At 40.8% G+C, this 15,820-nt stretch overlaps 1 pseudogene across 1 annotated transcript in view; it reads left to right on the top strand.

The window, feature by feature from the left end:
• Positions 1 to 12,045, top strand: part of LOC110501068 (bromodomain-containing protein 1-like) — a 26,367-nt pseudogene extending 14,322 nt beyond the window's left edge. The window contains exons 9-13 of the transcript XR_016490433.1: positions 1,482 to 2,028; positions 2,323 to 2,461; positions 4,814 to 4,961; positions 10,393 to 10,547; positions 10,812 to 12,045. The product of XR_016490433.1 is annotated as a bromodomain-containing protein 1-like (transcript). The remainder of the gene's footprint in view (positions 1 to 1,481; positions 2,029 to 2,322; positions 2,462 to 4,813; positions 4,962 to 10,392; positions 10,548 to 10,811) is intronic.
• Positions 12,046 to 15,820: the final 3,775 nt, after the last annotated feature.

Raw genomic sequence — 15,820 nt, 5'->3', positions numbered from 1 at the left:
TCATAGTGCTTGATGGGTTTTTACGGCTGCACTTGAAGATCTTTCAAAGTTCTTGACATTTTCTGCATTGACTGACCTTCATGTCTTAAAGAAATGATGGACTGTCATTTCTCGTTTCTCTTTTCTTATTTGAGCTGTTCTTGCCATAATATGGACTTGGTCTTTTGTCAAATAGGGCTATCTTCTGTATACCCCCCACCTTGTCACAACACAACTGATTGGCTCAAACGCATTAAGAAAGAAAGACATTTCACAAATTCACTTTTAACAAGACATACCTATTAATTGAAATGCATTCCAGGTGACTACCTCATGAAGCTGGTTGAGAGAATGCCAAGATTGCCTTGATGACAGCTTTGCACAAAGGGTGGCTACTTGATTTGTTCAACACTTTTCTTGACTAAATTATTCCATATGTGTTATTTCATAGTTTGGATGTCTTCAACTATTATTCTACAATGTAGAAAATAGTCAAACTAAAGAAAAACCCTTGAATGAGTTAGTGTGTCCAAACTTTTGACTTGTACTGTAAATATTTGCCCATACAGGAGGGGGGTAGGCCCTGTCGAAGAGGTGGGGCTTTAGGAGGGACTGAAAGATGGTGATGAACTCAGTCACGGATGGCTCGGGAGAGTTCCAGAGCCTAGGAGCAACCCTGGAGAAGGCGTTCTTTCCGATGCTCTGTAGTTTTGACCTGGGATGTCAAGGTGGCCTTCTGTGGCAGAATGGATTGCGTGTGTGGTTTGGTAGAGGAGAAGAAAGTTTAAGAGGTAAAGCAGGGTGGGGAATGGCTTTGTAGGTCAGGAAGAGGATCTTGTAATTAATTAGTTGGCAGCCAGTAGAGTTCATGGAGAACATTAGTGATGTGCTGCCGGGGCTTAGTGTTGGTGAGAAGGCAAGCTGCTGAGTTTTTAACCATTTGGAGCTTATGGAAGGACATTGAGTTGATGCTGGAGAGTGCCGAGTTGCATTAGTCAAGACTGGAGGAGATGAATGCATGTATGAGGGTTTCAGCGTCAGGAGAGGGGGTACCTGGCTTTGGCCAAGCACTCAGATATCGCCAGTGACCTGGTGTCAGGATGTCATGTGCTTCTCAGTTCTTTATTTTATTGGCCGAAACTAGATATAAACTATAGCTAGATCAGGAATTAACCGTAACCACTAACTCCTAGTTAGTCACACCATCATACCATGTAGTGTGCTTAGCCATGCTAACCTGCTATGACGTAGTTCTCTTTAACATGGTATTGGTACAGTGGAGTTGATATGCTAGGAGCCTGAATTGATTCACAGTAAACCTACACTGACTCTAACTATTAGATTGCCTTCTAATTCTGCAAGGATAAGGATGATGTGCTTTAGGAATGGTTCTGGTGTTTTTATTCAAGATGTGCAATTCCCACTCTTCATATTACATTGTGATCTATATAATGTTATGCTTTCTGTGTTTTCTCACTGTATTCTCTCATATTCTTCAACAGGGGACAAATCATTACCTCCCAAATTGGAACCCTCTGACTCCCGTCCTCCTTTCCTGCACTTCGAGAGTAACTCAGAACCCCCTACCCTTAAACCCATCCACCCCAACCCCACTCCGGACAGCAAGACCCATGGACAGGTCAAATTTGACCGGAAGAAACCCAACAACACATTCTCAACCACTACCAAGACCCTTCTCAATGGCCACGCTGAGTCCCAGAACCCACTGCTTCTCTTAGAGGGGGGCGTGAGTATGGTGGCCACCTCCACCCTGGCCCAACCCTCGGGTACGACTGTCAACCGCCGCACTGCCGTACTCTTCAGAAAATCCATGACCTCTAGCCCTGGGAAGAACCAGGGGGGGGAGAGGAGGAGGTGAGGCCCAGACAGGGTGCCCTCAGCTGGGCACCAAGACTTTCCTGTCGGTGATGATCCCCAGGGTGGAGACCCTCCTCCACCCCAGGACCAGGAAGAGGAGCCACAGTTCCAGCGTGGGGGTCAGCGAAGGGTGTGGAGACGGGGAGTCCCCTGTCAAACACATTGACACAGGTAAATAGGGTTCTTCTCACTTGTCAGAAAATAAATTACTTATCTTAAAGGGACTCTTAAATAGAGCATGAATAAGAAGTAGAACATTATCTTCAGACTTGTGAATTAAGAGATCAGGTTCCCCTTGTCTATGTAATCTTATTAATTATAATTTAAAAGACTAAACAGATCCTAGATCAGCACCCCTACTGAGATGCTTTATGAATAAAGGTTCAAATGTTGTAGGTCTATGCTGTAGTTGGTTTATGTGTAGTATACGGACTCTACTGTACTGCTCTGTGTTACTCGCCTCAGGCCTGTCTAATGGTTTTGTGATGGAGGAGGTTATTGATGAAGAGAGGGAGCTAACTGCCAGCAGGCCTCTAGAAACCAGGAGACGGTGTGCCTCTGAGTCCAGCATCTTAACTAGTGGTAGTCTGCTGGGCAGCACCAGGTAGGTACAGTGCCTTGCGAAAGTATTCGGCCCCCTTGAACTTTGCGACCTTTTGCCACATTTCAGGCTTCAAACATAAAGATATAAAACTGTATTTTTTTGTGAAGAATCAACAACAAGTGGGACACAATCATGAAGTGGAATGACATTTATTGGATATTTCAAACTTTAACAAATCAAAAACTGAAAAATTAGCGTGCAAAATTATTCAGCCCCTTTACTTTCAGTGCAGCAAACTCTCTCCAGAAGTTCAGTGAGGATCTCTGAATGATCCAATGTTGACCTAAATGACTAATGATGATAAATACAATCCACCTGTGTGTAATCAAGTCTCCGTATAAATGCACCTGCACTGTGATAGTCTCAGAGGTCCGTTAAAAGCGCAGAGAGCATCATGAAGAACAAGGAACACACCAGGCAGGTCCGAGATACTGTTGTGAAGAAGTTTAAAGCCGGATTTGGATACAAAAAGATTTCCCAAGCTTTAAACATCCCAAGGAGCACTGTGCAAGCGATAATATTGAAATGGAAGGAGTATCAGACCACTGCAAATCTACCAAGACCTGGCCGTCCCTCTAAACTTTCAGCTCATACAAGGAGAAGACTGATCAGAGATGCAGCCAAAAGGCCCAAGATCACTCGATGAACTGCAGAGATCTACAGCTGAGGTGGGAGACTCTGTCCATAGGACAACAATCAGTCGTATATTGCACAAATCTGGCCTTTATGGAAGAGTGGCAAGAAGAAAGCCATTTCTTAAAGATATCCATAAAAAGTGTCGTTTAAAGTTTGCCACAAGCCACCTGGGAGACACACCAAACATGTGGAAGAAGGTGCTCTGGTCAGATGAAACCAAAATTGAACTTTTTGGCAACAATGCAAAACATTATGTTTGGCGTAAAAGCAACACAGCTCATCACCCTGAACACACCATCCCCACTGTCAAACATGGTGGTGGCAGCATCATGGTTTGGGCCTGCTTTTCTTCAGCAGGGACAGGGAAGATGGTTAAAATTGATGGGAAGATGGATGGAGCCAAATACAGGACCATTCTGGAAGAAAACCTGATGGAGTCTGCAAAAGACCTGAGACTGGGACGGAGATTTATCTTCCAACAAGACAATGATCCAAAACATAAAGCAAAATCTACAATGGAATGGTTCAAAAATAAACATATCCAGGTGTTAGAATGGCCAAGTCAAAGTCCAGACCTGAATCCAATCGAGAATCTGTGGAAAGAACTGAAAACTGCTGTTCACAAATGCTCTCCATCCAACCTCACTGAGCTCGAGCTGTTTTGCAAGGAGGAATGGGAAAAAATGTCAGTCTCTCGATGTGCAAAACTGATAGACACATACCCCAAGCGACTTACAAGGTGGCGCTACAAAGTATTAACTTAAGGGGGCTGAATAATTTTGCACGCCCAATTTTTCAGTTTTTGATTTGTTAAAAGTTTGAAATATCCAATAAATGTCGTTCCACTTCATGATTGTGTCCCACTTGTTGTTGATTCTTCACAAAAAAATACAGTTTTATATCTTTATGTTTGAAGCCTGAAATGTGGCAAAAGGTCGCAAAGTTCAAGGGGGCCGAATACTTTCGCAAGGCACTGTAATTGACACAAACTGTCTCCACTCAGTCAATGTCTTGTTGTGCGTGTGTGTTAGGTGGGCGGATCGCCTAAGCCATGGGAAGCCATTGACAGTCGCTGGATCCAGGTTCGAATCCCAGTGTGGGCTACCCCCCAAATTTTCTACAATATACTTCCATGGTTGGTTTAATTGACTCTCCCTTTTACGGCCCCTAATTTATCTATTTTTAGCTACTACTTCCAAGTCTGTTGGAGAGGATCAGATTGAGCAAAGTGAGATGTAGAATCACTGATCTACAAATAGTATTCTCTGCAAAATAATAGGTTTTGTGTGATTTATGATTCGCAGAGCTACTCCTCCCCTGGCTTAAGTAATCCCTTCTGCCAAACACACATGCACATCCAGACATTGTTTGATTGATTGGAGACGGCTTGTGTCAATTACATAACATTTCCAAGGATTTCCTACCTGCAGCAACATTAGTGGACAATGCTGGAAATACCAGTAAAAGCACAGTACCTCAAAATGTGCCCCAACTCTTGGCTCTAGCTTTAGGATAGAGTTTTTTTTTCTTCTCAGTAGTATACTACGATGCAAGCAAGAGAAACATAAATTAAAGCCATTATATTTATGATTTACATTCCAAATTGTACTTTTGTAATATTACATTTTTCAGTGAGTTGTGATGTATTTAACCTGTATGTGTTGAGGCTGTAACTTAGCATGCCTCTGGAAGTGTTTTGCTATATTTACAGTGAACCCCTCCTAACTTGATTGTTGTTATTCCTGCATCCATAGAAGTTGGCAATAACAATATTTGGATGCCTGCTAGTGCTGCAACAGTTGTTCTGGAACCTCTAAAGCTAGTTTGGGCAAAATGTAGCGGATACCCTTCCTATCCTGCCTTGGTGAGTGACAGTGAGCGTATGTATGACACCTGACTGTCTCATTCTCTCTTCTCAGTGCTTGCTACCAGGGACTAACTTTTTGTTTACCTGCCACTCAGATTTTTTAGGAGCCAAAATATAATTTTTTTGCCTTACAACAAACACAAATCAAAATGGACGAGTATGCTTAGTTGTGTTTCTAAGTCAAGGAATGTGTATTACTAATAAGAAGTAATGTGTTGTATTGCTCAATTTAATATTTTGTGACCTGAGTCTTCTCATCAAAATATCACAGATGAGACAAATGTTCAGCTGCCCCTTTTAAGTTTACCGTGGTAATGGGGCCACTCAAGTTGTCACGTGTCGTTAGGCATCAGCATGCTCAGCTAGGCGAACCGAACGAGTGTGCTCGCATACTCCCTTAAAAGACATTTGCTTGAAAAACTAGACTTCGGCTACCAACTTCAGCTTGCCTCAAAGATGAACAAAAATGTCACAATGTCGTCATAATATATGCACAAGCTGTTCTGGCTGGGAAACATGCAGATGCCTTTAGTGGTGCATGACTCCAGGATTTTTGAAGTCGACTCCCGCCTGCTGTGGTTAGTCAAGAGTCGACTCTTGCTCAACTCCCAAAAGGAGCTGAAACAGACAAACACACACGTACGCACCTCATTATTGCTGCGTCCTACTAGGAAGACTACATTTGCGTTCTAGAGGACTGATATGAACATGATGATGCCCATTTGTTCATTAACTTAGCCTATAAAAGTCCCATTTTAAATATATATATATTTTTTTATATAGGTGATGTGTAGGAACTACAATATTTTGGTGATATTTCTGCTGCACGCAGCCTTGATGATCCCATGTGATGATGCTGCACGTTCTACGCTGATAAGCCCATTCTTTGCCATGTTATAACGCTATTCGGACAGGTATTTACTAGAGACGTTGGTTATGTCATTATTATCTAAGCATGTGTGTTATTCCAGAAGACGATTCACACAGGATTACTCCAAACTGCCCCATGTAATTATTTTTTTCCCCCTCAAATTGAGTTCACTCTTGATGGAAGCCTGGAGGTTTTTATTCTAGGCGTGAAGTTATTTCATAGTCATGTCTAGACTATAATAGGCTACACTGATAACTCATGCTTGGCTGCCAAATGTATGCAGTACCTTCAGAAAGTATTCACACTCCTTGACTTTTTTCACGTTGTGTTACAGCCTGGATTTAAATTGTGATTTGTTGTTCACTGGCCCATAATATAAAAATTGAATTTTTGTATTTTTTGTATTTTTATTTTTTATTACATATCAGCTTTTCATTTGTATTAATATGTCTTAAGTCAATAAGTATTCAACCCCATTGTTATTGCAAGCCTAAAAAGGTTCAGGAGTAAAAAATTGCTGAACAAGTCACAAAAGTTGCATGGTGTGTTTAAATTTTTTTTTAATGACTACCTAATCACTTTAGGCCACACATACAATTATCTTTAAGGTCGTGCAGTGCATTCTAAACACAGATTCAACCACAAAGACCAGGGAGGTTTTCCAATGCCTTGCAAAGAAGGGCACTTATTAGTAGATGAGTATAAATAAAAAAACCTGACATTGAATACCCCTTTGTGCTTAGTGAAATTATTCATTACATTTTGGATAGGGTATCAATACACACAGTCACTACAAAGACAGAGGCATCCTTCCTAACTCATTTTCCGGAGAGGAAGTAAACTTTAAAACAGTTAGAGTTAATGGCTGTGTTAGGAGAAAATGGTGGTTGTAGTTTCTCCACAATATTGACCTAATTGACAGAGTGGAAACAAGGAAGCCTGTACAGAATAATATTCCAAAACATGCATCCTGTTTACAACAAGGCACTGAAGTAATACTGCAAAAAATGTGGCAACGCAATTCACTTTTTGTCCTGAGTACAAAGTGTTATGTTTGGGGCAAATCCAATACAACTATTGACTGAGTACCACTTTACATATTTTCAAGCATGGTGGTTGCTGCATCATGTTATGGCTATGCCTGTATTCATTAAGAACTGGAGAGTTTTTCAGGATAAAAAATAAATTGGATGGAGCTAAGCACAGGAAAACCTTTTTCAGTCTGCTTTCCACCAGACACTGGGAGATGAACTCACCTTTCAGCCGGACAATAACCTAAAACAAAAGACCAATTTTACACTGGAGCTCCTTACCAAGAAGACAGTGAGTTACAGTTTTGATTAAATCTACTTGAAATCTATGGAAAGGCCTGAAATTGGTTGTCTACCAATGATCAACAACCAATTTGACAGAGCTTAATGGACAAATGTTGTACAATCCAGGAGTGGAAAGTTATTTTGATACTTACCCAGAGACTCCGCTGTAATCAATGTCAAAGGTGCTTCTACAAAGTGTTGACTCAGGGGTGTGAATAATTATGTAAATGTGATTTTATGTATTTAATTTTCAATACATTTGCAAACATTTCTAAAAACATGTTTTGGCTTTGTCATTATGGAGTGTTGATGGGTGAGGAGAAATCTATTTAATCCATTTTGAATTCAGGCTGTAACACAACAATGTGGAATAAGTCAATGGGTATGAATACTTTCTGAAGGCACTGTAGGTGTCCCCATAATATTTAAATTGATTAAGTCTGATCATAATCATTATTTCAGCGATCCATGGTTGGCGTCCTTTCTAATAACAATGCCCCCCATCCTGATGATTTAAGCTGCTGAACCGTATTTGCATTTATGGATGAGAAAGTTAACTTGCCATTTCCAAGTTTAGTGGGGATGCCCTGCTTTGCGATCGATTGCCTAGGACAGAGTTCTCCAACTGTGTTCCTGGCGAGGTACTGTCCTGTAGGTGTTCACTCCAACCCTAATCTATTGCATCTGATTCAATAATTAGCTGGTTGATAAGCTGATTCAGGTTAGTTTAAAACTGGGATTGGTGTGAAAACCTACAGGAAGGCAGCTCTCCAGGAACAGGATTGGAGAGCCCTGACTTAGGATATCAACAGCCAGCCAGGGTTTCATTAAATAAGCATTTGGTGATGTTTAACTTCAATTCACTGCCACCATGAATAATAGCTTAGCCATTGATAGCCTATTATATACTTTAATGTACTTTTGGTGAATTTGCGAGGCTTTGAAAGACAAGACATTGCGAGATACAGATTACCAAGATATAGCCTATGTGCACGTTTGTCTGCCTGACTCGATCCTCTCTCTCCCTTGCTGGCTCGCCTGGTCTTTCTCTTTGCTAGGAAAAACACAAGTGTGTGTTTTAGTCTTTGGTCTGTTTTTGTGTAGAATAGCTCAGTCTCCTCCTTTTATAGCCCCTACTAGTGAATTTGCGGAGACATTGCAGGACACCGCATTGCGATCAGTGGCCATTTTAGGATGTAAATCTTGGTGGGGTAAACTCAAAACATTTTTTTTTAGATGCATGCCACAACACAACACTAAACAATACATTAATTGGACTATAATGGTGACAAATGGTGCCCACACACTGTTTGGGCCTACATTAAGCTGACAATTGAGATGTATAAACTATTGCATCAGGGGACGACGAGCAGGTAAGAGGCAATTAATGAGCGAGGTAGGATGGACTTAGTCAATATAACTTTGTTCAGCACTTTTGAAATGTACAGCAACAGAATTCAGAACATGGGCCGTTCTTAAGGTGTTCTCCCTGTACACCAAGTCAGATAAATAAAGGGAGCATATAAGCAGACAATGAAAGCTCTTACAATATTTGATTATGACATTTTGTTAAACAGGCTATAAGCTATGTGCACCACCAAGTCAGAACAGTAGGCTAAAAGGGGAAAAGGGACCAAATTATTAGTGAGGCACCTGGGCTACTAACAGCTTACTACACAACATACACATAGTATTACTTTCTTAGCTACAGTATACATATCTCCCTGACATATTACATTATTTATGCAGCAGCATACAATACATTTTGGACTCACTTTGGTGTGCTGTGCTCACTTGAACAGGAAGGTGGTGTGGCCAATGACCTTGATCCTTCTTGGATGGGCACTTCTAATGTAACTCTACGGCAACACGCAAGGGGCTTGAATTTGAGCACTCCCTGTAGATTTTGTGACAGTACACTGAGCCAATCACGGTGCAACTAGATAACATTACCAACCTCTATGCTCCGTATTTTCTGCTGGCTACCCCACCACCACAGAAAGCACTGAGCTAGGCTGACACACCCGCATTTTGGAGCTGCATTACTCAAGAAAGCAAACAAGAGTCCGCTTGTATGCGGCCTTATTAACTCAATTTTACATATAGATTTTTTCATTGTTTGCAAACTGATATGGGACCTGTATTAATGCCAGAATGACGGGTCATCACTGATTGCGATAGCCTGTACATCTTTTGATTACCAATGCACGGTTCAGACTCTGCCTGGTGGCCGACATGCCTGACTGTGCCCATTCTCTCTCGCTCCCTCCCTCGTTAGCTCGCTCTTTCTTTGCTGTGATAGATTAGTTTTTGTTCTCAGAGGTAGCCACAGCAACTAGTTTCCTCCCTTGCAAAAATACTGAATCTTAGGAGTCGACGAGTTGATGCCTGACACCCAGAAATGTGAGTCGACACCGGGAATTGACAGGCAAGGAGTTGAGGAATTGATTCTAGTGTGCCTGTGAGAATCTGACTAGTAGAGGCTGACAACGACTCTTCCTCTTCCACAGTGGAAGCAAACTCACATTGAAAAACAATGTAAGTGTACAAGAAACAAGAAGATAAAGTCTCACTGTAGTAGTTAGACCAACTTTTATGCCTGTTCCCATTGCTTCTAATACAAACCTTTCAGCTCTTCACTCGCAGTGCACACAGCCCTCCAGCCAGGCAGTGTTGCTTCGCGAGGTGAGATAGCTATAACGTTACGATTCCTATTTATTTGTGCATTGCCAAATATGAAACCAAAAGGAATAAGTACTTTAAACAGCTACAGCCCCATTTATTTTTCTATAAATCACTACTCGCACGTGCCAATACTTGACTTTGACCAATGTGGCTGGTGAATTAGAAATTTGTATGCGCCAATATCAAAATCTACCCGCATTTGGTGGGTGTTAATTTAAGGCCCTGCTTGCTACCCCCTTCATCAAATCTTGAGTGAGTGTTGTTCACACACTATCTGTTTGAAAGGTGTAACATCCTACAAGTTTTGTCTTTGCCTTTCATGGTAGAATAAATCCTAGGTCCATATCTTCTAAGTCCTCTAGATGGTGCCATTGTCAAATAAACAGATCTGATTTGACCTTAGTTTAAGAGGACTAAGTGGACGCACCTCTTTTCAACACAAGCACCAGCTGTGTGTGTTTGAGCATGTGTGTGTGTGTGTATTCAAGTATACTGTGCCATAACACTCCAGGCACCACTCCCTAGTAAACATGGTACACCTCTTCCACCACGTTAGATCGTTGACCCCCACATGCCCCGGGTGGGATGCCAGCACAACGGGGTGTCTATCCCCATGCCTCCCCTCGACGTCCTCCGGGTCGGAGAACGGATGCAGTTCAAGAACGAAGAAAAACTCTTCCTCGTCCTATTCTTCGACAACAAACGCAGCTGGTGAGACATCTTCTCTGTTCTCCAATACTAAATGTTAAGAAAGGGATTTTTTTGTTGTTGTTGATAGCAACATACATGGATACACCATTTTACAATCTTCATTTGCAATGTTAAGTGTTATTTCAATACGTGCTGTGAATTTTCATACACAACCAACAGACAACAACACAAAGAGCTCAAATTTCTATTATAAGTTCTACATTTTTGCAGATTTGTATCAGAAGAAATGTAGCTGAATTTGATTTCCTTATTCTCTCTTCTCAGGCAATGGCTTCCTAAGTCTAAGATGGTCCCTCTGGGGATCGACAAGATCAAGATGATGGAGGGCAGAACATCCAGTATCCGTAAGGCTGTTCAGACTGCCTTCAAACGTGCCATGAACCATCTTAGCATCGTTCAGGACGAACCTGTCAGTGACATGAGCGACGTGGACTAACACACACACAGACACACACACCCAACCCTTGAATTACTGCTCATGGTCTTGTCTCAGACCTGAGCCTGGCCTACACTCCTTCCTTCTCCACTTTGTCAGTCTTTCCAAAGGTCTATGCTGGCTGTTTTTAACAGGTGCCTTGCTACCCCCCTGGCTTGGTATGGTTCCCCCTTCCACGTCAGTCCTCGCCCGCTGGTCTGACGACTGCTGCTTTAAAGAATGTGCCCCAGTTCCCCTCCTATCTACTGTTCTTCATGGTCGCGTTCATGATGCACCAAATGGAAGAAAACAACTCGCTCATCTCGCCTTATCAGTGGTGGAAACAGTACCCAACTATCATTCTTGAGTAAAAGTAAAGACAATAGAAAATGACTCAAGTAAGTCACCCAGTAAAATTCTACCAGAGTAAAAGTATTTGGTTTAAAATATACTTAAGTATCAAATTCCTTATATTAAGCGAACCAGATGGCACCATTTTTTATTTTACGGAAAGCCAAGGGCACACTCCAACATTCAGACATAATTTACAAATGAAGCATGTGTGTTTAGTGAGTCCCACAGATCAGAGGCAGTAGGGATGTTCGGTTGATAAGTGCGTGAATTTCACTATTTGCCTAAGAAATCAAAATGTAACGAGTACTTTTGGGTGTCAAGGAAAATGTATGGAGTAAAAAGTACATTATTTTCTTTAGCAATGTAGTGAAGTAAAAGTAGTCAAAAATATAAATAGTAAAGTACAGATACCCAAAAAAACGACTTAAGTAAAAATACTTGAAAGTACTAATTAATTGCTTTAATCCACTGCACCTTATGCCATTTATTTCCACTCAAAACTACCTACTACATTTATGTTAACTCTGTAAATAACTGCAATATTTGTCTGACACTAACTTATTTTGTAGATTGAGTGAAATTTGTACTGTACAATGGATTTTCTTACTAGTATTTATACTTTTTGGTGAAGTATGTAAGCACTGCGGTGTGGTAATTCAAAGTGCTATGACAATAAGACAAGTGTAAAAAGCCTTAGCAGTATAAAATAAATGGGATTTTTTTTTGTTTGTTTTATATATCCTTTTTGTATTTTATTTTAAGTTAATGAAGTTTATAAAATATAAACTTCCCTTTGGCATTCTTCCTTCTGTAATCAAATGTTTAAATATATATATATATATATATATATATATATATATATATATATATATATATATATATATATATATATATTTTTTACAATATTTTGGTTTGTCCGTAGTATTCAGACTGACTTTCTCCACATTTTGTTAGGTTACAGCCTTGATTCTAAAATTGATTGAATTGTTTTTTCCCCCTTCTCAATCTACACACACTACCCTGTAATGACAAGACAACATTTTATTTTTTTATTTTATTTTGTAATATCACATTTACACAAGTATTCAGACCCTTTATCCAGTACTTTGTTGAAGTCTCTTTGGCAGCAATTACAGCCTTTTAGTCTTCTTGGGTATGACGCTACAAGCTTGTATTTGGAGTTTCTCCTACTCTTCTCTGCAGATCCTCTCAAGCCCTATCAGGTTGGATGGGGAGCATTGCTGCACAGCTATTTTCAGGTCTCTCCAGAGATTTTAGATCGGGATCAAGTCCGGGCTCTAGGTGGGCCACTCAAGGACATTCAGAGACTTGTCCCAAAGCCACTCCTGCATTGTTTGGCTGTGTGCTAAGGGTTGTTGTTCTGTTGGAATGTGAACCTTGGCCCCAGTCTAAGGGCTCTGGAGGAGGGTTTCATCATGGATCTCATCTTTCCCTCGATCCTGACTAGTCTCCCAGTCCCTGCCACTGAAAAACATCACCGCAGCATGATGCTGCCACCACCATGCTTCACCGTAGGAATGGTGGCATGTTTCCTCGAGACGTGACGCTTGGCATTCAGGCCAAAGAGTTCAATATTGGTTTCATCAGACCAGAGAATCTTGTTTCTCATGGTCTGAGAGTCTTTAGGTGCCTTTTGGCAAATTCCAAGCGGGCTTTCATGTGCCTTTTACAGAGGAGTGGCTTCCGTCTGGTCACTCTACCATAACGGCCTGATTGGTGGAGTGCTGCAGAGATGGTTGTCCTTCTCCCATTTCCACAGAGGACCTCCAGAGCTCTGTCAGAGTGACCATTGGGTTCTTGGTAGCCTCCCTGACCAAGACTCTCCTCCCCCTATGTCAGTTTGGCTGGGCGGACAGCTCTAGGAAGAGTCTTAGTGGTTCCAAACTTCTTCCATTTAAGAATGATGGAGGCCACTGTGTTCTTGGGGACCTTCAATGCTGCAGACATTTTTTGGTACCTTTCCCCAGATCTGTGCCTCGACACAATCCAGTCTCTGAGCTCTACGGATAATTCCTTCCACGTCATGGCTTGGATTTTGCTCTGACATGCATTGTCAACTGTGGGACCTTATATAGACAGGTGTGTGCCTTTCCAAATCATGTCCAATCTTTTGAATTTAACACTGGTAGATCCAATCAAGTTGAAAAAACATCTCAAGGATGATCAATGGAAACAGGAAAACGTCAAGGGGTCTGAATACTTTCCGAAAGCACTGTCTGTATACAGCTCTGGAAAAAAATTAAGAGACCACTTCAAAATGATCAGTTTCACAAGTTTTACTATTTATAGGTATGTGTTTGGGTAAAATGAACATTTTTGTTTTATTCTATAAACTACTGACACAATTTCTCCCATATTCCCCCCCAAAATATTGCCATTTAGAGCATTTATTTGCAGAAAATGACAACTGGTCAAAAAAACAAAACCGATGCAGTGTTGTCAGACCTCGTATAATGAGAAAGAAAGTAAGTTAATATAATTTTTTAAACAACACAATGTTTTTTAACTTAGGAAGAGTTCAGAAATCAATATTTGGCGGAATAACCCTGATTTTCATGCGTCTTGGCATGCTCTCCACCAGTCTTTCACATAGATTTGTATTTTTTTTTAACCTTTATTTAAAAAAGAAAAACGTTTTACCTTTATTTCTAAAGATGTTGGGTGACTTTATGCCACTCCTGGTGCAAAAATTCAAGCAGCTTTTCTGAAGCACCCCCAGATCATCACCAATCCACTGTCACTTGTAGGTCTCGCACCCACTGTGAAATTTGGTGGAGGATCGGTGATGATCTGGGGATGCTTCAGCAAGGCTGGATTCGGGCAAATTTGTCTTCGTGAAGGACGCATGAATCAAGCTTTAAGGTTGTCCTGACAATGTTCCCCAACTCTGAGGATTGGTTGTTCCAGCAGGACAATGTTCCATGCCACACAGCCAGGTCAATCAAGGTGTGGATGGAGGACCACTAGATCAAGACCCTGTCATGGCCAGCCCAATCTCCAGACCTGAACCCTATTGAAAATATCTGGAATGTGATCAAGAGGAAGATGGATGGTAACAAGCTATTAAACAAAGTTGGGCTGCTTGAATGTTTGTGCCAGGAGTGGCATAAAGTCACCCAACATCAATGTGAAAGACTGGTGGAGGGCATGTCAAGATGCATGAAAGCTGTGATATAAAAATCCACTATTCCACCAAATATTGATTTCTGAACTCTTACTAAGTCAAAAACATTTGTGTTGTTTAAAAATCAATATGAACATATTTTCTTTGCATTATTCAAGGTTTGACAGCACTGCATTTGTTTTGTTATTTTGACCAATTGTCATTTTCTGCAAATAAATGCTCTAAATGACACTATTTTTATTTGGAATATGGGAGAAATGTCAGTAGTTTATAGAATAAAAAACATTTTCATGTTACCCAAACACATACCTATAAATTGTAAAACTAGAGATAATCATTTTTCAGTGATCTCTTAATTTTTTCATTAAAACTCGCTTTTCAACCACTCCACACATTTCTTGTTAAACAAACTAGTTTGGGCAAGTCAGTTACGACATCTACTTTGTGCATGACACAAGTCATTTTTCCAACATTTGTTTACAGACAGATTATTTCACTGTATCACAATTCCAGTTGGTCAGAAGTTTACATAGAGTAAGTTGATTGAGCCTTTAAACAGCTTGGAAAATTCCAGAAAATTATGCCATGGCTTTAGAAGCATCTAATAGGCTAATTGACATCATTTGAGTCAATTGGAGGTGTACCTGTGGAGGTGCACCGTGAAGCACGGGGGTGGCAGCATCATGTTGTTGGGTGCTTTGCTGCAGGAGGGACTGGTGCACTTCCTCATGATGCCATCTCTTTTGCAGGAAAATGATGTGGATATATTGAAGCAACATCTCAAGACATCAGTCAGGAAGTTGAAGCTTGGTTGTAAATGGGTCTTCCAAATGGACAATGACCCCAAGCATACTTCCAAAGTTGTGGCAAAATGGCTTATGGACAACAAAGTCAAGGTATTTGGAGCGGCCGTCACAAAGCCCTGACCTCAATCCTACATAACATTTGTGGGCATAACTGAAAAGCGTGTGCGATCAAGGAGGCCTACAAACCTGACTCAGTTACATCTCTGCCAGCTCTGTCAGGAGGAATGGGCCAAAATTCACCCAACTTATTGTGGGAAGCTTGTGGAAGGCTACCCAAAACATTTGACCCAAGTTCAACAATTTAAAGGCAATGCTACCAAATACTAATTGAGTGTATGTAAACTTCTGACTCACTGGGAATGTGATGAAAGAAATAATAACTGAAATAAATCATTCTCTCTGTTATTCTCAGTCTTAAAATAAAGTGGTGATCCTAACTGACCTAAGACAGGGAATATTTACTAGGATTAAATGTCAGGAATTGTGGAAACTGTGTTTAAATGTATTTGGCTAAGGTGTATGTAAACTTTCGACTTCAACTGTATATCTGTAT

Source organism: Oncorhynchus mykiss, chromosome 21 (genome assembly GCF_057628025.1).
Source record: "Oncorhynchus mykiss isolate SJ-2025 chromosome 21, ASM5762802v1, whole genome shotgun sequence".
In the NCBI taxonomy this organism is placed as follows: domain Eukaryota; kingdom Metazoa; phylum Chordata; class Actinopteri; order Salmoniformes; family Salmonidae; genus Oncorhynchus; species Oncorhynchus mykiss.
The sequence above is the reverse complement of the archived record's forward strand: the minus strand, read 5'-3'. Positions and strand labels throughout refer to the sequence as shown.